This window comes from Podarcis gaigeae, assembly GCF_964106915.1.
Source record: "Podarcis gaigeae genome assembly, chromosome: 17".
NCBI lineage: Eukaryota > Metazoa > Chordata > Lepidosauria > Squamata > Lacertidae > Podarcis > Podarcis gaigeae.
Window position 1 is genome coordinate 15,019,055 of NC_139694.1, and position 22,938 is coordinate 15,041,992.

Sequence of the window (22,938 nt, forward strand, 5' to 3'; positions counted from 1 at the left end):
TTCAGCTTTCTGAGCTATTCAGGACAAAGTAGGGTTATGTTTCTTCAGAGATGGCTATATCAGTATCAATAAAGCCATTTTAGAAACAACTAAAGATTAGCTCGTCTATTAAGTGCCCTCCACACACACACACACACACACACACACACACACACACACACACACACACACTATTTTTATCCCACATGCCATTTAAGCCAACATATCCATTTAAGCCAGCAGTATTTAGGAGAATAAGCTTTTCTGTTACTTGAGGTATAAGGAGTCTAGACTGGATTGATTTCTCTCACAGGCTTCCTGGTGATGTGAGCAAAAGAACTGAAGCAACAGAACAAGATTACAGGGATCAGCTGGTGCTTTGAAAATTCAAAACAATATATATTAACGTCAAGGATGAGGATGGTGATTAAATTCAAACCAATGGAGCTCCAAATGTCCTACAGACTTGAAATGCCTTTAATTCTTCACATTTATCACACCTGAATCTCACCCCACATCTCAGGGTGATTTATCGGGGGGCTATCCTATGATATCTTCACAACAAGCCAACTGCCATAGGTTCAGGGCTGGATTTAGGTTTGATGAGGCCCGAAGCAACTGAAGGTAAAGGGGCCCTTCATATGTCCAGCTGTACTTTGTCAACAACAAATTGTCACTTTTTTGTGTTGGATTTATGCTATATGGTAATTTGTGGACCTAACAGGTATCTAAATCCATTTGCACATAACAAAATATGTATTTTATCAAAGTAATTGTTGAACTGAAATACAATTAAGAAGTAGTATATCAATAATGAAATACAATTAAGAAGATGTATATTAATAGTGAAATAATCATTAAACTCTAACTTATATTTTGGAAATGTACATCCAGGTTTTTTCCTTTACATTTTTTGGGGGCCCCCAAGAGAGTGGGGCCCTAAGTTATAACTTGTTTAGCTTATACGTAAATCTCGCACCGTGTAGGTTAGGTCATTTGGGGCCTAGCTTATATACCTGAGTTTCTAACACTGGCTGGTACCCATATGGCCTGGCCTGGCCTCTGAGCCAGGCTCTGCTCACAATTCAGAGGGCCATTCCCCACCCCAACCATCTGGCCTAGAGAGAGGCAGAAATCAGCATTGAAAGCCAAGCCAGAAGCCAAAGCCAGTGAGGTGACAGACAAGAAAGCAGATCAACTGCCAAGCATTGGCAAGTCAGCCAACCGAGCAGCCACCTCCCTTGTCCTTAAGCAGAGCTCACAAGGCAGGCTGCAACCCAGCCAGGCAAGGTGCAGCTGGACCTCGTTGCCATGACAACTCCTCCCAGCACAGGTGTAGAAGAGCAAGACTTGGAGCAGCAGGGATGCTTAAAGGTGCTTAGCCAGCACAGAGATGGAACGTGGGGAGTGAATCTGTGTTAGAAACTCAAGATATATAAGCTATTTGCCAAACGGCACCTTAAACCTAGGTTATGGTGGCCACGATGGAATGTCTAGGCACCATTTATTTTTTACAGTAGCCTCTATTATTGTTATTATTATTATCATTTATTATTATTCATTTCATTTCTATACCACTTAATATTTTAAAGGAAAAATCCCAAAGCAATTTACAGCACGTTTATAAAACAATCCAGAATAAAATACAAATTCAAGCTTCCAGGAAAATATTTCAGATCCATATCTAAGGGACATTTTGCTTTCCCCATATCTATTTGCCTACTTCATTTATATAGCTGCCCTACAGCAGGACAACTCTAGGAAACCAGGGTGGTGTAGTGGTTGGAGTGTTGGACTAGGACCTGGGCGATCAGGGTTCAAATCCCCATTCATCCATGAAGCTCACTGGGTGACGTTGGGCCATTCACAGCCTCTTAACCTACCTCACAGTGTCATTGTAGGGGTGTCATTGTAGGGGTTAAATGAGGAGAGGGGTAAACCATGTACTCCTTGAAGAGTAAAGAAGCTCTTCTGCTTACCTGCTTAAGAGAACCTGGCACCCAGAGATGTCCACATGGTCTCAATTTGACCCGTGCCAGTTGCAAAATGCACCTGGCACCTGGCTAATTTCTAACACCGGAAATGATGGCGGAAGGGAGATGCAGAGGGATGGGGATGACTAACCTAGGTACCTGAAGGGCATTTTGTTCTCCAAACTCAATAACAATGGAGCTAGAATGGAAACTTTGCATTTCCTTGCCTTGTGGACTTTTCCACCTGCATTTCTAGTATGATTTTTGCTGCTACAAACAAGGTCGGTATTAAGCATTTCATATTTTTAAGGCTATTCTCCTGGATTAAATGAAACAATGTCGACACTGGAGCAAGTCTCACACTGAGCTGGGGGAAAAATACAGAGCTATCCACATAGGCACCATGGGAGGGGGGCGTTGGGGGGCCAAGGGCCCTCCCCCCAAAAAATCAAGAAGGGGGCTGCTGCCCCCCCCAAATCCTCAGCGGCCATGCGCCCACACCACGCAACATGCTCACCTTAATTGTGGGGTACCTGCAACACTCTTGCACGCAACACATCAGCATGTTGTGTGATGTGTGTACAGAGAAGAAGAAGAGTTTGGATTTGATATCCCGCTTTATCACTACTCTAAGGAGCCTCAAAGCAGCTAACATTCTCCTTTCCCTCCCCCCCCCCACAACAAACACTCTGTGAGGTGAGTGGGGCTGAGAGACTTCAAATAAGTGTGACTAGCCCAAGGTCACCCAGTAGCCGCATGTGGAGGAGCAGAGACCTGAACCCGGTTCACCAGATTACAAGTCTACCGCTCTTAACCACTACACCACTACACTGGCTCTCAGGGCAAGGTGGCATGCTTGGCCATCCATCAGGGCTTTGCCTTGTGTCTGGGACGGCAAAAATGGGGAAGAGGGGCTGACTGTATAGCCTGATATAGCCCATGCTAGAATTTTCATTATGGAAGTGATCAGTGACATGGGGACAGAAGTCTTTAGATGAGATTAAGTCATCTCGGAGGACTTCAGTGGCAGTGACTACTTGACAGAAGAAGTCTCAATTATATATAAGCAGGGAAGTTGAAGTATGGAGACAAATGAAGCTTCACTGCTGAGTGGCAGAGAACATTAATAATGCAAGCAAACATTAGGAAAGCATCCATTATCTAATACGAGGTCACTGAAACCAGTATAGGTGCATGTAAAACACGCCAACCTCTAAGCAAGGAGGGGCGGCTTACATCAGAGACGCCAGCCGGTAAGAAAAGAAAGATCCAGATTTGTCAACCAGAAATGTCAGAACATCTGAGATGATGCATTATCAAATATTCATAACTCAGATGTGATCAATGCTGAAAATATTTTATAAATTTAACATCCGACAAGACAATGCTTGGTTTGTTCAACTGGCAGTGAATCAGGCTGAAGACATGCGACGTTTTAAAAGCAGTGTGCATTCGAACGAACCCCTCACTAGGCTCGATGCAAAATAAATAAAAAAATGTTTTTTGCAGGGGTAAGCTGCAAAAAACGAATTCTGCAAGTTTTCAGGTTGATTTCAGTTTGAAGAACAGGTAATATTTCTACCGTAGATCTGATCTACTGGCTAGCACCCATAACATCACCACCACATCTGGTCCCCCAGTCCCAGAAGTGTTTTACAAAAGTACTGTGTGGCTGAACCTATGCACATATGAATGTAATATGCTGCTTAACTTTCTTTTTAAGGGGACAACCTTCCTGAAGCATAAGGGACTGACAGCTGAAATAGCATTCAGTTTTCTGGTGCATGTTAAGTGTAAGGTAAGCTGTGAACCCCGTATCACACCATGGATAGAGAACCTCCTGTAAACACCCCTATTATAATGTCTTCATCTCTGCTCTCGCTGTTATCACACTCACATTGTCTGCTTGGCCTGGCATTAAGCTCTGTGTACTCTCTCTGTCTCTCTAGCTGATATTGGAGCACATTGACAACAAAGCGGGGTAAATATACAGAGAAATCTTTCTATGGAAGGAGGGTTGCAGGGGTATTAACATTCAGACCGCACTGGGATGTTAGGAAAGGAGGCCTCCTTCCACTAAGAAGAAACAGCATCCAATAAAAATGTACCGCTTGTCAGTTCAAGTCCTCTGCTTTCCCTAACTGGAGGGAATACTCTTTGATATATGTATATCCGTTTGGTTCAAGTCTTGAATGCAGATCAATAATCTAAAATCCAAAGTCTCGGGAAAGGTCGGAGAATATGTTTCCCCTACCAAGCAATTAAACTGACTTGGGCCTTTGACACAAGAAATGCACATGGAAGGTGGTTTACGTTGTCTGTACAGTCATTTGAAATCAGCTGAAGTGCAATACAAAAGAGCTGGGCATTTGATAAAAAGCAAAGTTGGCAGTTTAATTAATTTCCCTGAAAGTTGTTTAAGTGCCTTTCAGGACTTCTGGCCGGAAAGCAATTACTGAAAAAGTTCGTGCAAGAAATGGATTAGCTGGTCCTCAAACGGCTTTGTTGTGTTCTTCTGAGGACACTGTCCAGACTGCTTTTGAAAAGAGATATGCTATAGATTCAGCATAGGGCTATAATCCAATGGGTATTGTCGAAGAGGCGTTTTAAGCCCACCATGAGTGGGTAAGGAGATAGACCCATCCCATCCTCAGCACACCTCCAAAACTCACCCAAGAGCCCATTCTTGTGGTAGAGTCAGAGTCAGTGGGAAGCATGCATTTCAGCTAGCAACCCAAACCAGGTATACCGTATTTTTCCATGTATAAGACTAGGCTATTTTATTAAAATATTATGCTATTGTTATATTGTCAGCAGCGTTTTTGCGGGTGATTGGTGGGTGCTGCAAGGTCTGCGGGCTATTGGCTGCTGTGGCAATTGGACAAGCGATTGGTGCTTGCTTTCAGCAAGCATGCAGACGATTGGTGGCGCTGCCGATATACATGTGATTGGCTGTGTTGTTCCTGCGGGTGAGCAATTTTCCTTCGCCCCCCCAAAAAAGCTCAGCAACTTTGGGCAATCTCCCCCCATTTTCTCTACTTTGAGTTGCAAAAAAGAGGGGGTGTCTTATACATGGGGGCGTCTTTTACACGGAAAAGTACAGTAATTACAAATCTCTTACCTAGATACAGTTGCATCTGCCTGTGTAACAATTAAAAACAGAGGACTAAATTTTACAGGAGGCAGGAGCAACAGTCCCAGCAGCAGGGCTTATTGTCAGGGAGGTTGTTTAGTTTAGCAAATCCTGAAAAAAAGAGATCTACTAAGCTTGGCTGCATCTCAACACGCATTCTCAAATTAAACCAAACACACACACGCTTGAGATAGCAGGTTTTGCATTGGGTGTGATGCAAGCCTGCGAAATGTCAGCAGCTTGAATCTTAAGGCTTACCCAAGTGTAGCTTCTTGCATTCTCCAGAGGAAATGCATGCCAGAATTCTACCATCAGTACTGCCAGCCAGCACCTTACGTACAAATGAACAATTCGCATTTGGGCAAGTGTGATCTCAAAGAGATGAGACCAGTAGTTCCCATGATTACTGTGTGCGCACATTATGGCTATAGGAAAAGAACTTGGAATGCTTGCCTTGTGTTGGCTTCGTGCCAGCGGCAGGCTGATGATGCATATTTGTTGTGAAGTGTGGAGTTTAGCTTTTGGCACACAACCATAAACACTCGAAAAGAGATGCTCGTGGCAACATGCCCAAAGCTGGCAGGTGCACATGACCAGCTCACCAAGGCCTGGGAACCAACAAAGGCAGGCTTTGTCTGCAGCTACCACATGCTCAGATTTAGAGTGAGTATCACCAGACTTTGGGGTAGGGCTGTGTGTATACTGCAGCTCTGTACAAGTGCAGAAAATCTGCAGAGGGCAGCATGGGGTGCAGAATCTTGACAAGCTCAGCTTCATTTTATTCGTTTAAAGAATGCACGTGCCTTGCCCTTCTGGATGGAAATCATAACACCTGTTTAAGCTCCAGAAGTCAAAGCTGGTGGCTAGTGGCCAGAGCAGGGCTTTTGTGTGCAGCAAACCTCCTTTTTCTTCCTCATGGCTAGCAAAACCAGAATGTATACAGATGTAGTACAGACAAAATTGTGCAAAATGAAAAATGTGCAAATTTGTAGTGATTTACAGAATCAATACAGGCCTTTTGGCATCTCGTGAGATGGTTTTTTTTAAAAAAAAATAATTGTACAAATCATGCTCAACTCCTGCCTTAGTTTAGGTTTTAAAAGTTTTCTTGTAGATGATGCACTTGCCCTCAACCACACGCTGCATCTCAAATCTACTGTAGTTCCAGGCTGTGTGTCACTTTCAAAGACAAGAAGAATGTCAACCAGGCATCACTTTATTGTTGTTGTTTAGTCATTTAGTCGTGTCCGACTCTTCGTGACCCCATGGACCAGAGCATGCCAGGCACTCCTGTCTTCCACTGCTTCCTGCAGTTTGGTCAAACTCATGCTGTTAGCTTCAAGAACACTGTCCAACCACCTCGTCCTCTGTTGTCCCCTTCTCCTTCTGCCCTCCATCTTTCCCAACATCAGGGTCTTTTCCAGGGAGTCTTCTCTTCTCATGAGGTGGCCAAAGTATTGGAGCCTCAGCTTAAGGATCTGTCCTTCCAGTGAGCACTCAAGGCTGATTTCCTTAAGAATGGATAGGTTTGATCTTCTTGCAGTCCATGGGACTCTCAAGAGTCTCCTCCAGCACCATAATTCAAAAGCATCAATTCTTCGGTGATCAGCCTTCTTTATGGTCCAGCTCTCACTTCCATACATCACTATCACTAGCAAGGGTCAAATTTACCATGATGTATAAAGTGTTGCCTTGTACTAAACTATTCTTCTGCTTCATTATTCTGCCTTTATTATGCATTATGTTTTAAATTTCTGGTGCAACCCCATCTGTGATCCCTTTTAGTGAGGAAGAATAGGTAAGAAATAAATATTGCACGTTTCTCCTGATTTTATTGTTTTTATCTTTTTGTAAACTTCTTGAGATGTTTTACGATTAAGTGGCATTGGTGTATAATTTGTATGAATTAACATAAGGAAATAAAATATTGAATAAATAAATAATAGACAGACAGACAAGACAAAAACTCTAGCCGTGGGGAAACTTTGGTCCTCCAGATATGGAAACGTGAAAATGACTGAATTCACCTGTCATTCATCCTTGGCGTACAGTAAACTGAGAAGCAGCCATGATATCTTTAGGGAGTGGAAACTGACTTAAAACACAGCCAGCCAGAACAGCAGAATATTTCAAGGGTTGGTTAGGTGGGTGGAGTGTACAACTCTGGCCTTCTGTCTTTCTAATTAACAGATAGCTGAGGGAGGGAGGCCTATCCGTTTTCCCTCTGGCACAGAGCCACTCCCTTTGTTCCCTTAACTATCCATGCTTAGTGGCCCGTTACCAGGCTGGCCTGGCTATTCCAGCACCTGAATCCATGCTGAATCCAAGAATCAGAAGTGGAGCCTATTTCCTCCATCTCACAACCTTATGTCTGCCGGACAAGTTCCGAGCTACCTGATTAGTAGTCTACAGGCAGCAAAAGACGCGCTGAGAGATAGCTCACTATGTTCTACACAGAGATATTTGTGATAGGAATGCTGTCAAATATATTCCTCTTTTTTTTAAAAAAAAAGAAGAAGTTGGACAAGTTTTCTTCAGTCAGCTACATAACAGAGAGCTGTAATTCCTGAGGCAACCACTGCCTGTACGGAAGAATGTAAAGAGTGCAGATGTGTGAGCTCTCCGGCCAACAATCTGGAGTAAGCAATCTCTTTCCTTCTCAGTCTGGAGATCTTTCCTCTCAAAGTGTCTTTCCTGTCGAAAAAGGACCATCCAGGCCATGTTTCTCACATCATCAAGTTTAGCATCTTTACCCCTGTGAGACTACTCTTATTATTTCTATCATTGTTTCATTATGAATTGGCTTTTATGTAAATTGACGTCAGTTTACACTCATAAAAGAAAAAACCCAGCTAAAAATAGGGTTGAAAACAATACTGAAGACCACAGAGCTAAATATAGGTTTAGAAATGAATGCACCCGGCATTTTTATCTGGCTGGAAATGCTTGTCAAAACAAGGATATCTTCAATTGTTTCTGGAAAGTACAAATGATAGATGCCCAACATAACTCAACAGAGATGCTGTTCCACAAAACAGGGGCAGATACACTGAAAGCCACACTGCCTCAAGTTGTTGTGCAATAGGCTTCTGATATTTTAGGGAAAGTTCTGCAGAATGCTGGGTATAAAAGGGGTACAGTGGTCTCTCAGGTAACCTGATCTCAGGCTGTACATGCTTGTACTATGCCAAAACCTTGAACTTGGCCCAGAAGCAGATTGGCAGCCAGTGCGAATGATGGTTTGCCCCACAAGCAGCCAAACCACCGGCACTCTGCAATAGCTAAAGCCCAGGGAGGCAACGCCACTGTTAACTTCCAGAAATTGAAGATCTACATCCAAATAACAGTGCTATATGTTACCTTTCTCTCATGAGCAAAGCAGGGCTTTCTACAAAAGCAATTTACTTTCATTTTCTATATATTAAATTTGCATACTTCCCTTCATCCAAAGATCCCAGGGTGGTTCACAACAGAAAAATACAAAATGAGAATGCAGGATTATCATTATCATTTCTTAAATTTGTATACCACCCTATATCCACAGGTCTCAGGATAAAATCACAATGTAAAAAACACAAAATACATAATAAAAACAAAAAGAAGTGCAACCCATTACAGTCATACCTCGGGTTACAGATGCTTCAGGTTGTGTTTTTTGGGGGGGTTGCAGACCGCCGAAACCCAGAAGTACCGGAATGGGTTACTTCCAGGTTTTGAAGGTCAGGCATGTGCAGAAGTGCTAAATCGTGCTTTGCGCATGCGCAGAAGAGCCGAATCGCAACCCACGCAGGAGCACCTCTGCAGGTTGCGAACGCTGCAGGTTGCAAACGTGCACCCCGCACGGATCACGTTCGCAATCTGAGCGTCCACTGTAACCCCCCCAGTGGCGTAGCATGGGGGGTGCAGGGGGGGCCGGCCGCACTGGGCGCAACATCTGGGGGGGCGCACTCGCCGCCTCCGGAGTCGCCAAAGAGCCTCGGGCGCAGGCTGTAGCAGAGCCCCATGTCTCGTGGAACCGACAAGCTGTGCGCGCGTCCGGGCTGAAGGCGTCCGGCAGGCAGCGGCTCTCAGTGCTTGCCGCGGTCCCCGCGCGTCAGGGCTGCGGAGGGCGCACCAGGCAGCCCCTCCTCACAGCCCCGCCGCCGCCGCTGCTGCTGCAGCTGCTGGGCCATGTTGCATTTTCCTCGTCTCTCTGCCCTCCTCCTCCTCCGGGCAAGCGGCGTCATTTGGGCGCCAGCGCCAGCGGCAACTCGCCTCAGATCACCTGACACGGATCCGCCGCCGCCGTGGCTACCTTACCATAAATACCCCAGCCCAGGCAGCAGCAAGAAGAAGCTGGCAGCGGCGGCAGGTTAGGGGTTAGGGGCGCAAATTACTTGCCTTGCCCCGGGTGCTGACAACCCACACTACGCCGCTGCCCCCCCAACATATTTTAAAAGGGCATTCAACCCTCCCAAAATAAAAGCCAACCTTTATCAGATATTCGGGGGGGGGAGGGGGAGGAAGCAGCCACCTCCCAAATACATTTTTCATCCAGCGCATAAAGCAATGTTTTGCATTTTGGTTTCTAACCACCCCCGGGGAGAGTTCCTTAGATTGATTACTACTCCATTATTTGCACATATGGGTCTGCCCAGAAGCAACATCTTGGGTTGGTTAGGCAATGAGAATAATGATGGAGCTCTTTGCTTATACGAGTGATGATCAAAAACTCTGGCAGCCTTGCATCTCCCCACCCCCCACCCCTTCCCAAGTAATTATAATCTCCAGCCTTTTGCCGCATATTGTTTTTAGCATAGCGTGCAAGATCTCAGCTGCACACGGGGCAAATCAGAAACTGTAATGAGATAGCGCATCAGACGTTTCAATATAAATGTGTCGGCTCTCGCCGTAAAGCACCATCGGAATGAAGAAAATTACCTTGTCTCTCCAGGAAGGGCCCCAGAAGACAGAATAAATATATGGCATGCATTTGTGAAAAGTCATATACACATTTAAGGATATCACATGAACCTGAGTAGTATTTCCCCCCAGAGGAGGAACATCTGCAAGCTTCCTTGTTATTGTTGACAGTGAGGCCTCGTGAACAAACCATCCAGTCTCACAATCTTTACAATGCTATGGAAAATCAAGTATATGCATAGCATTTGTTGCTGTTACACTGAACAGGCATTCAGCAGCATAAAATTGGTGTGTGTGTGTGCGATGAATCATGGCCATTAAACAGGAATAAATTATTTTGGGTAAGACCAGAGCTTGACATTATAGTGTATACTTGCCCCAAAATGGAAAGAAGCAGAAGTCCCAGCAAAGGAAGAATGGATGAAAAAACTTACGGAATATGCAGAAATGGCGAAACTTACCGGAAGAATAAGAAATCAAGATAACAAACTTTTTATAAAAGAATAAAAATGGTTTATTGGATATTTACAGATAAACTGTAAACAGATAAAAACGTTGGCAGGATTATTGTAATTACTGTACTTGCAGTTTCATAAGCATATATATTTAAAGAAGATGAATAAATGAGCAAATTGGGTTAATTTGGATATGCGGAAGGTATTAAAAATAAATTTAAGGAACTTCAAAACAGGGGCGGAGTCAAGTTTCGAAATGTCCAAATGACTGTAAAATTAGTGAAAATTAGTGAAATGTATAAACTTGAAAAGTATAAATAAAAAAATATTTTAAAAAACAGCTTTCACACAGCGCCCGTGACAACAACAAAGACATTACAGTGGAACCTCGAGTTACAAACACCTCAGGTTACAAACGCCTCAGGTTACAAACTCCGCTAACCTGGAAGAGTTACCTCAAGTTGAGAACTCGAGTTGAGAACAGAAATCGTGTGCCGGCGGCACAGCAGCAGCAAGAGGCCCCATTAGCAAAAGCACGCCTCTGGTTAAGAACAGTTTCAGGTTAAGAACGGACCTCCGGAACGAATTAAGTTCATAACTAGAAGTACCTCTATATAGTGTATGCTGGGGTGAGGAACTTTCTTCAGGTCAAGGTTCATATTCCATTCTGGGCAACCTTCAAAGGGTCACATGCCCATACCCTTCAAGCATTCCGATTTTCTGGAACATTCCTGGAATCACAGAATCCATCCCAGCTTCTGATTTGATCCTGGAATGTCACATTTTCCCACTTCTAGCACCAACACTTCTAGCACCAACCAGTGTTGAAAACTCAGATATATTAGCTAGGCGACAGGGCTTAAACCAGGGCTACAGTCGCCAAAAAGGAATGCCAAGTTGCCATTTGGGGGGCAGACGGCTCCAAAGTTGTGTTTTTCAATACGGCTTTTTGGTTCCTCAAACTCATTCTGATTGTGCAGATAAACTAGAACAAATAGAATTCTACAGGATAGTGGTATTAGTGTATGAAATCAGTCCAGATCCAAGGATCCCCAGGCATGTACCTCCAGATGGTGGAGATATCAGGAGCCATCTTGGTGCCTGGCCATCTTCACTTGGTCGCAAGTGGCTGGTGGCCAGGTGCAAAACGCGCTGGTGAATTTCAAACGCTGAGGATGAGCCAGAGCTTGTAGCTGGTGCCGGCACTTCAGTGGTGTCATACTCTCACGAGCCAGCTGGCTCCCGGGAGAGCGCAGCAACAAAAGATGCAGAGATGGAGAGACTGGTTGCACACAGTCACAGTCTCTGATTGCTTGGAGAGGAGGGAGACTTAGGAGAGGAGGAGACTTAGGAGGGACCTTCAGCCCTTGCAACTGCCTCACTGGGGAAGAGTTAGAATCATTTAATCTAAAGAGCCAGAAGGTATCTAGTCCAACCCCCTGCAATGCTGGGCTCACTAGTGGTTTTTTTTTTTTGTATTACTGACCTACACCTGACTCTTGACAGGTATATACATATTGCGCCCATACACAAACTACACATGCAGCACACAACACAGCTATGCAGGCACACAGCACCCCCCTCATACATGCATAAACATGCAGTCATATACTCATACATGCACAAACGCAGACACACAACCAGCATTTCTCCCCATATCCAGGCTGAGGAATTTTATCAGCAGATCTTAGCACAAAACACCACAGAGCTAAAATCAGATACATAGATGGTAGAAATGATGCCTTTTAGACCTAAAGGCTTTATCTCCAATCATAGTACTGTGGTGCTGAGATTGGAGATAAAAGTTCTATTTGTCTGCTCTTTAAAGAGAAGACCAAGGGACGTTATGTGTACATCAGGTGATAAAGCGTGATCTCTTTAAAAACACAGACAGAATGCTCTATATCCTGATCAGATCAGGAGACATGGTTGTGGGGGCTGACGGGTCACTTCCCATGTCTCAGTGGGCTGGATGTGGTCTATGACAACTTACACATGTTATGACATCACAGCACTGTGATGCTCTCAGTTTCCAATATGCAACATCAGCTGCAACTTGAGGGATATGGGTTAAATCCACCAAGTTGTAAAAGGACAATATGAATAAGTTGCACTAGGCATTTCAAAGTGGGAGAAGAAACACACTGCCACCATTTTGGGTGACAGCCGTGCATATATAATAATGTCCATGTCTGGCTTAGGGGTGAATATAGACAATATAGATTCATATAAAACGATAGCTTTTCCCCTTCCAAAGCCTAATTGCAGGGGCACCATGTTGGCAACCCATGATGTAACTGCTTCATAGGTTGGTACGCACACACACACACACACACACACATACACACATTCTGAAAAGAAGTGAGGATGGAACCATCATCTAATAGAATATTACAAATCAAGTCCTCACACACATACACAATGACAAGTTAAAAAGGTAAAGGTAAAGGACCCCTGACAATTAAGTCCAGTCGCAAATGACTCTGGTGTTGTGGCGCTTATCTCCCTTTAATGGCTGAGGGAGCTGATATTTGTCTGCAGACAGTTTTTCCGGGTCATGTGGCCAGCATGACTAAGCCGCTTCTGGCGAAACCAGAGCAGTGCACAGAAACGCCGTTCACCTTCCCACTAGAGCGGTACCTATTTATCTACTTGCACTTTGACATGCTTTCAAACTGCTAGGTTGTCAGGACCTGGGACAGAGCAACGGGAGCTCACACCGTTGCAGGGATTCGAACCGCCGACCTTCTGATCAGCAAGACCTAGGCTCAGTGGTTTAGACCACAGCGCCACCCGCGTCCCTGTAATGGCAAGTGACCACTTGGTAAACAGTTGCCTGTATCCTCCTTTGGAAAGCCAGCTATTTGTAATGCCTTGCCAAATTTTTGGGAAATTTTTACCATGCATCTTCATACTATCATAACTCTGGGAAACCAGTGGAGCAATACTGTCCTCATCACATGACAGGATGTTACAGGCAATCTGCCAGGTGAGCAAGTATTTACATGCCCACTGTGATCTCAGCTGGTTAATACAAAGTTGCCTGGGCACTGAGATCTCTGCAAGAGGTCCTCCTCCTTCAGGCAACCCCACCACTTAATAGGTGTTCTGTGCCCTACACAAACTTCTATCAATACTCATTTATCAAGTTTCTATCTACCCACCACCTCCCGTTTATGATGCATGTTAATCCTTAAAAAGAAGCAGAATGCTGGATTTTCAGCATTCAGCACAAATGCTCTAGCCACAACTGTTCTGCATCTGTCTTAAGCAAGGCGGCAAACCAAAGTCTGCTATCACTTGAACCTTGTAGGGTGAATGTGTTTTCATCATTACTTACTTGCACATTTGTTTTTCAGGGCCAACGTACACGATCATTTTATATGATAGAAGCTATATTTCACCCCATGACAAACAGCGACTATCAACTCATTGTTTTGTAAAAGCATTACCCTAAACGCATTACCACGGATTGCTCTTCCTTATCACATCCTGGCTGGCCTCCTTTTCGTTTGGTAGCGAGCCGGCACGATAAAAAGAGAATGATCTATGATAGCAGATCCTCCGTGATAACAACCTGACACAATCAAGCAATAAAATGATAGCCGCCGTTTATCATGCAGAAAAGAGGAAATGCCATCACATAAAACAGATTAGGAAAATGAGCACTCCATTCCCAGCTAACAAAGACAAAAATCCCAATTCCAACTGTACTGCATAAGCTTATGTTATGCTTCTTCCATCACATCCCCTAGCCTTGGCAGTGCACAAGCATCCATTCAGTGCTATTTTTCTAGAAAAAGAGGTGCCAAAATTACAATGAACACCTTTGTTCTCTTTGAATAGCAATGGTGCTCACCTGAGAGGCACAGGAACTAAGTTCCCGCGAGTTCCAACTGAAAGAAACCTCTGCATCTCTCTCATGTTCACACCTTCAGCAATAGACAACATCACTGAACAAAATGTTGTTGTTGTTGTTGTTGCTATACCACCCCCCTTTATCTGAAGCTCTCATGGCAGTTTACAAGATAAAAATACAGGATAAAAACACAAAACCAAAACAATTAAAAAGGTTGCAGAACATTAAGTGTACAATATCATAGATTGTACAATAATAAAATATTATAGGCCTGGTTGAAGAGCAGTGTTTTCACCTGGTGCCTAAAGCTGTATAATGAAGGCACCAGACGAACCTCTGTGGGAAGAGTATTTCATGAGTGGGGAGCCACCGCAAAAAAGGCTCGTTCTCATGTTGTCACCCTCCAGACCTCTCATGCACAAAGAAGGGCTTCAGAAGATGATTGCAGAGTAATGTAATGTAACCTAACGTTATGATTGTCTAGTGTAAGTTGATAAGAGTCATTGAGGGACCTCTCCCCTGGCTCAGTCTGGTCAAGAGGTGAGAAATCAGCATCAGAGATCATGTAACATATTGGTAGAATATTATCTTGGAAGATGTTTAACAGGGCCATGTGCTGGTCCCAGGGGGAGATTACCATGGGGCGAGGTCCAGGACCTGGGTTGCAGGTTTGTAGACTGTCCTCCACGGGTGAGCCGGGGTCCGAAGCAAGGAGCCGGGCAAGGATGGGAACTCTGGAGGAACAGGTCTGGGTGCTGGCTGAAACAGCGCTTCAATGACGTTGCTTCCACAACCTGGGACCGGGCTGACTGGCCTTTATCTTCTCTGAGGCCAGGGGCGGTCCCGGCCCCCAGGTGACCCGCCTCTTCTGGCCTTAAGGCAAGCACTCCTCCTGGGAGAAACCAGTTCCCTCTGCCTCTCTGCCTTGAGCCTCTGCAGCTCAGGAGAGGCTGGAGGGTTACTGGACCCAGGAGGAGACTCGCCTTCCCCTGACAGGGCTGGGAGAAGTGCACCTGTAGGCAATGTGTCCTCAATCCCCTCCGGAGCCAGAATAGATTCACCTGGTGCCTGCTCCTGAGGATCCGGCACAGGTGCAGGTGCCTCAGAGTCAAGGCCCTGCCCCAGCTCAGCCAGCCCTGGAGGCGGGGACTCCTGTGCAGGCTGGAGTTCCTCCGGTTCGACCTCTGAATTGGATTCCCAGGCCATCACAGGCTAGTTCTGGGGTGACATCTAATACTTGCTTAGTTATTTTGCATATTTCTTGTATGATTGATATCCAGAAGAGTTGGATTTTGGGACATTCCCACCACATGTGGAGATATGTGCCTGTGGAGGTGCATCCTTTCCAGCATTTTCGTGAGGTTCCTGAGCGTATTAGCGCTAGTTTCTGTGGTGTTAGGTACCATCTGTAAGTGAGTTTCAGAGTGAGCGCTTTCCTTTTCACTGATATGGATTTAAAGGGAGGTTTAGACCACATTCTGGTCCACTGAGTGGGGTTAATCTCATAGCCTATATCGTTCTCGCATTGTTTTTTGATTACATCGAGGGGGTTTGTGGGATTTTGGAGGAGTATTTTGTATACTGTGGATACCATCCCTTTGCCGTGAATACCATCCCTTTGTTAATAGGAGATTATGGTAGGTGGGTGGGCACCCACTCGCTCAAATGATTCATGAGGGCAGCTGAACCTTTAACATACTGTGAACCCCATCTCTTCTGGTGTAACTGGCTACAACTTGAATGGCTTAGATCTGCAGTTCTCAGCCTGTGGGTCCCCTGATGTTGTTGGACTACAACTCCCATCATCCCTGAGCTCTGGCCTTGCTAGCTAGGGGTGATGGGAGTAGTAGTTCAACAACACCTGGGGACACACAGGTTGAGAAAGGTTGGCTTAGATGGAGGTTTTGCTAGAGTTGCGTATACCTCCTGCAGAATTTATATTGAGCCTTTTCTAACACAATTTCCTCCAAGGTGCTCCTTGATCAAAACCTGATCCCTTTCCTATGCAATGAGTATGAGTCTAGTTGATTAAAAAAAAAACAATAATATGGGAGGGGAGAGGCCTAATTTATTGAATTTCCCTTCTTCAATGCCTTTGTGCTGTATGGAGATTGCCAGCCGTTTTGCCATCTGGTCGCTTGCTCTCTCTGCCCACTGCTTCTCTAAGCAGGGAAATAGGTAGGTGGGAAATGTGTCTCGTGCATTCTCAAAAATACAGGAGCACATAATGAAACAAACTGATTTTTAAAATTTATTTAAAGAAGAGGAAAAAGCCATACCATCAGTCTTGTGGCAGCTGGCCCCTAAGGAAATGGTAAAGAACCTATTAGTGAAGAAGGAAAATTCAATGCCCAATAATCCTTCTGAAGTTTTATCAAATTCTGCTAGGGAGTCTCCTATGATTCTCAGGTCAGACAGGGCAAGGCAGCTGGGAGTCTAGGAAGCCAAACTTCCAAGATAGCACGGCTGGGGTTTTTTCCCCCTGTCCAATTTAAAGCAAAGAGAGGATTCTCTGTTTTACAGGTGATTGACGCGTGCAACAATATTATAGAGCTGCACAGTCAATAACCACAAAGCAAAACTCCTGCACAAAAAGTAGCACAAGAAAATGTGCACTGGATTCATTAATGGAGCATTAAATCAGATGGAAGGAAGGAAGGAAGGAAGGAAGGAAGGAAGGAAGGAAGGAAGGAAAGGAAAGGAAGGGCTAAGAAGTGGCCTGGAAAAGGCAATGGCTGGTTAGTTGGAATCCTGAACATACATACATACATACATACATACATGTACATACATACATACATAATTTAATTTGTCAGTAGCCTTTCCATAGTTAAAAAGATGCTCAATGCAGCTTGCGACATGAAAAAAGCTACACAATTGCAAAGATAGCAAAAGTAGTCATAAATGATAAATAAAACATCAAAAGTGCACAACCAAATGAAAACAATGTCCACCTAAATCATGGTAACATCTAAAATAAAGATACAAAAAATTTAATACAGTGGTACCTCGGGTTAAGTACTTAATTAGTTCCGGAGGTCTGTTCTTAACCTGAAACTGTTCTTAACCTGAAGCACCACTTTAGCTAATGGGGCCTCCTGCTGCTGCCACGCCGCCGGAGCATGATTTCTGTTCTCATCCTGAAGCAAAGTTCTTAACCCGAGGTAATATTTCTGGGTTAGTGGGGTCTGTAACCTGAAGCATATGTAACCTGAAGCGTATGTAACCTGGGGTACCACTGTATAACTAACAGCAACAATGCCCTGCCCCAACAAACACCCCTATACAGTACCCCAGCCAAAGAGTCTGTTCAGCAGCCTCAGCTTTTGTAGCCAGGTGGGAAAAGGCCTGGAAGGCAAGGAGCAGGTCTTTTAGGACTCTCAGCCAAGATGGTCTCCATGATTCATTTCACAAGGCAACATTATGTTGCAGTTCCCACTTGTACTCACGATCCCTGTTAGGTGTTTATATCTTCAAGATTTCCAGCCACTCCACAATTCTGCAAACCTGAAGGTTTCCCCTATCATGCTGACAACTCCCTCTTATTTCACAATAGCATTATGCTTGACTAGACGAGAGTTTGGAATTGCCAGATTAAGAAATGGGATCGATAATGGGAGGTTTCATATTAAATAAAATAAAACATAAAAATCTATTTGTATTCTCTTGCCAAATGGTGCTCAGTAACTACTGTTTTAGAGAACAGTAAATGCAGAATCCTGAAATACTTCCAGTCCCCAGAGGTTCACTCCTAGAACACAGACACCTTTGTGTTACAGGCTGTTCACGTTACATACAGTGGTACCTTGGTTTAAGAATAGCTTAGTTTATGAACAACTTGGATTAAGAACGCTGCAAACCCGGAAGTAGGTGTTTTGGTTTGTGAACTTTGCCTTGGAATAAGAACACGTTCCGCTTCCTGTTGAGTGTGCTCCATTTGTAAATTGAGTCCCCCCACTGCTATGGGAAAGCACGCCTTGGTTTAAGAATTTCTTGGTTTAAGAACGGATTTCCAGAACGGATTAAGTTCGTAAACCAAGGTACCATTGTACTCTGTTTCTGAACTTCAGGAAGAGTGCCTGTCATCACGTAGTCAAGCCAGTAGAACCCACACTCAAGAGGAAAGGTAGCACCAGGCTTGGGACGAACCCCAAGGTTTTAGGGATCTTTTTTACAAAAAGGATTCGTAAGAGGGAGACCTCAGAAAAGTCTGATAAGATCTCCGTGGCATGGAATGCAGAGACTGAGCGGGGAAAGTGTGACTAGAATGCAATGGCTGGAAAGGTAGGAGGAAAAAGACATAAAAATGAGACAGAGAACACCATTTCTCCATGTGGATATGTGATTTCCTGGTTCATACTGAGAAGCCATTTTTAGATGCCCCCAAGGACCGGGAGGAAAGCTGCTTAGAGAAATCAATGGAGAACTCCAAGACTTGAATGTAATGAAATTGAGCACCAGTTGGGTATCCCCAACCCCACCTCCACAAAACAGCAAAGATTAACTTGAAAGAGAATACAGTGGAACCTCGGGTTACATATGCTTCAGGTTACAGACTCCGCTAACCCAGAAATATTACCTCGGGTTAAGAACTTTGCTTCATGATGTGAACAGAAATCGCGCAGCGCAGCGGCAGCAGGAGGCCCCATTAGCTAAAGTGGTGCTTCAGGTTAAGAACAGTTTCAGGTTAAGAATGGACCTCCACAACGAATTAAGTTCTTAATTAAGGTACCACTGTACTTCCTGCTCTTTCTAACTCAGGCCTTATTCAGTGTGAAACGTTTGACCCTGCTAAAGCAAATTCCAATGCAAATTCAGTTCATTGTCCCCATACTGCAAGCTGAAATGGATTGCGACTTTTAAATTTTTTTACACTGAATACTGAAGGCCAGTGGTATTCAAAAACCCTTCAGTGTTGTCCTATGGTAGGGGTCAGCAACCTTTTTCAGCCATGGACCGGTCCACCACCCCTCAGACCATGTGGTGAGCCAGATTATACAGTGGTACCTCGGGATGCGAACGGGATCTGTTCCAGAGCCCCGTTCGCATCCCAAACAGAACCTAAGACGCGACGGCGCGTCTGCGTGTGCGCGGGTCGCGTTTCGCCGTTTTCGCGCATGCGCGTGACATCATTTTGAGCGTCTGTGTATGCGCGAGCGGCGAAACCCGGAAGTAATGCACTCTGTTACTTCTGGGTTGCTGCGGAGCACAACTTGAACGCACTCAACCCAAAGCACATTCAACTCGAGGTATGACTGTATTTGGAAAAAAATATATGAACAAATTCCTATGCCCCACAAATAACCCAGAGATGCATTTTAAATAGAAGGACACATTCTACTCATGTAAAAAACACGCTGGTTCCCGGATCATCCACGGGCCAGATTTAGAAGGCAATTGGGCCGGAACTGGCACCCGGGCCTTAGTTTGCCTACCCCTGTCCTATGGTGTTTGACCGTTTTGGCATATTAGAGGCTGAGGGATTGCAACAGTCCCACAATTAGACCCAGCACTTTTATTCCCAGATTGCAGGCAGTGCTGAAAGTCTGTGCTACTTTCATTTCTGATTCCTGCTCATTTGTTCTTTGAAATGAATGAGCCCAAGGAAGGAGAGAGTATTTTTCCCTTCCTCCTTCTTGCAGTGAGACTCTGTTGCTGAGAAAATAGGTCATGTTTATTGCCTGCAAAGAGACACATCAAATTGTTTTACATCAGCTCCCTCGAAACAAGGAAGACAAACACATCTCTTAAGAAAATATGAGCCTTTCCAAAGCTCTAACCAAGTTTTCCAAGTGACAGGACTCTGCCCTATTGCTCATATTGATGCTGTGATGCCTTTTAGATAAATGTGTATTTCAGTTTGTGGGAGTGATGCCCCCACCCCATTAGTGGAGCCTAGTCTACCTCAGTATGTAACCTGAAGCGTATGTAATCCGAGGTACCACTGTATAGTGGTACCTCGGTTTAAGAACAGCCCTGTTTACAACTATTCGGTTTAAGAACTCTGCAAAACTGGAAGTAGCGTCCCGGTTTGTGAACTTTACCTCAGTCTAAGAATGGAAGCCAAACGGTGGAAGGGCACCAGCAGGAGGCCTCATTAGGGAAAGCCTCAGTTTAAGAACAGTTTCGGTTTAAGAACAGACTTCCGGAACGGATTAAGTTTGTAAACCGAGGTACCACTGTACCTCCGCTAACCCAGACTCCGCTAACCCAGAAATAGTACCTCAGGTAAAGAACTTTGCTTCAGGATGAGAACAGAAATTGTGCTCCAGCGGCGTGGCAGCAGCGTGAGGCCCCATTAGCTAAAGTGGTGCTTCAGGTTAAGAACAGTTTCAGTTTAAGTATGGACCTCTGGAACGAATTAAGTACTTAACCTGAGGTACCACTATACTAGCGGTTTTACTTCTATACCATCCACAATGCCACCACTACAACTGAAGTACTCCCATTTTGCTCTCAGCTGACCCTCCCAATGATCCACAATGCTGAGGAAGAAATTGTTCAATTCCACACCCTTTGGCATTAGAGTGTTGGGCTAGGACCTGGCAAGCCAGAGTTCAAACCTCCACTCAAACACAAAGCTCACTGGGTGACCTTTTGGCCAGTCACTGTATCTCAGCTTAAACTACCTCATGGGGTTGTTGTGAGAATAAATTGGAGAGGAGAACCACGTACCCCATGGTCCTCAGAGGAAAGGTGGGATATAAGCATAGTAATAACAACTACTAATAAAGTACTAATAAAGGAGTATAAAGAATACACCAACACAACTATTTTAGTCTGAAACAACATGAGTATTTACTCCACAGCTGGGGAAATAGTCACCCTTGGTATTTTGTAACGGCGTACCTCCATTTATGTAACCCTAGGTTACGTAAAATTTGGATGCGCACGCAGCAAACCCAGAAGAATTTTACTGGGTTTTGTCATGCATGGATGCGCAGAAGCGGTCTGCGCATGCACAGAAGTGGTCCTCAGGTTGCAGAAACCTCGGGATCCAACCGTACCTCCAGAATGGATCCCTTACACAACCGGAGGTACCACTGTATAGTTTCCTCTAGTATTGCTTGGATTATCCTGTGGTAACCAAATCCGGGAGCTGATTCACATCTCACTTTTTTCTTTCTTTCTTTCCCTTCACTGGACATACGGTTGTACCTCGGAAGTCGAACGGAATCCATTCCAGAAGTCCGTTCGACTTCCAAAACATTCGAAAACCAAGACGCAGCTTTCAATTGGTTGCAGGAAGCTCCTGTAGCCAATCAGAAGCTGCGTTGGATGTTTGGGTTCCAAAGAACGTTTGCAAACCGGACCACTCACTTCCAGGTTTGTGGCGTTTGGGAGCCAAAACGTTAGAGTCGCAACCAAGGTACGACTGTACTTCCTAAGGTGTTTAACCTCAAATGTGTGAACAGTAAGAGAGGTCAAACTTGTGTTTGCAAACACTTATATGAGATGTGCCCAAGACAGCCAGGATCGGCTTTCTGTCAAATTCTGTGACACACCCAAGTTTGCTATTAGATTATGTGAGTACAGGTCCTGAATTCAGCCAGTATTCAGCAGCGACTTCCAAAGCAAAATATTTGTCTTGGCACCCTCCAGATGCTAGAAACTACAATTCCCATCATCTGTGACCACTGGTCATGCTGGCTAGCGCTGATGGGAGCTGGTCTACAACATCTGAAGGGCACCTCATTGGGTTAAGTTGGTTTATTATTTATTACGTTTACGTATATACCACCTTTTTCTGAAAGCAGTTCAAGATAGTGTTCATTGTTCTCCACTCCACAATTTATTCACACAACAACTTAGGTTAGGCTGAGAATAGTGACTGGTGCAAGGTCACCCAGTGAACTTCATGGCTGAGTGAGGATTCTAACCCTGGTTTCCCAGGTCTTAGCCCAGGGGTCGGCAACCTAAGGCCCATGGGCCACAAGCGGCCCACAGGGGTCGTTTAACTGACCCACGAGCCACCTGCTTGGTGAGTCCTCGTGGACTGCACTAAACTGGCACAGTGCGGGGACTCGCTTTCGTGGCACCGGAAACTGTGTATGCGCAGACGCAGATGTTGGAAATGCAATCCGGCCCATGGAGGAGTCTCCGCTGGAGTGAATCGGCCCAGGAAAGGTAAACCTTGCCAACCCCTGCTCTAACCATTGCAGCACACTGGCTCTGAACCAAGCTTCAGTCTCCAAGTCTGTTCTTTTACAGCTAGGAAACTGTAACCAGAGGAGCAAGAGATTCCAGGGCAGAGGCCACACGACTCTGAAGCTAGCATGGTTGGAGACAGCTGTCATTATATGAATGATGCCCTGGCACTTGGGCCAGCACAGCTTGTTTTCTTAAAGAAATTCTCCATGCGAGCATAGAATTAAAAATTTTTACCACACAGTTTTCCTGCTGGTATTAATCAGAAGGTAATGGATGCACTGTTCTTAAAAAAAAAAATCCCTAGGAAATCAGCTGGTTTGATCCTAGAAAACACCAAAAAATGACACAAGTCCACAGTGCTGCCTTTCCCAGTGTCCACTGATGCCATGAACTCCACTTTGGATGACTGTCATGCCCAACTAATGAGGAACCGAAAGAGCAAGGACCGCAAACCTTTCTTTTCACAGGGAGGACCCGGCATGGACC

At 44.8% G+C, this 22,938-nt stretch overlaps 1 protein-coding gene and 1 long non-coding RNA gene across 4 annotated transcripts in view; both read right to left on the bottom strand.

Annotated features, from left to right (window-relative positions):
* LOC310835335 overlaps window positions 1-22,938 on the bottom strand; it is a 353,699-nt gene that overhangs the window by 98,120 nt on the left and 232,641 nt on the right. The window lies entirely within an intron of this gene.
* Window positions 1-22,938, bottom strand: part of PLPPR1 (phospholipid phosphatase related 1) — a 162,931-nt gene that overhangs the window by 83,718 nt on the left and 56,275 nt on the right. The window lies entirely within an intron of this gene.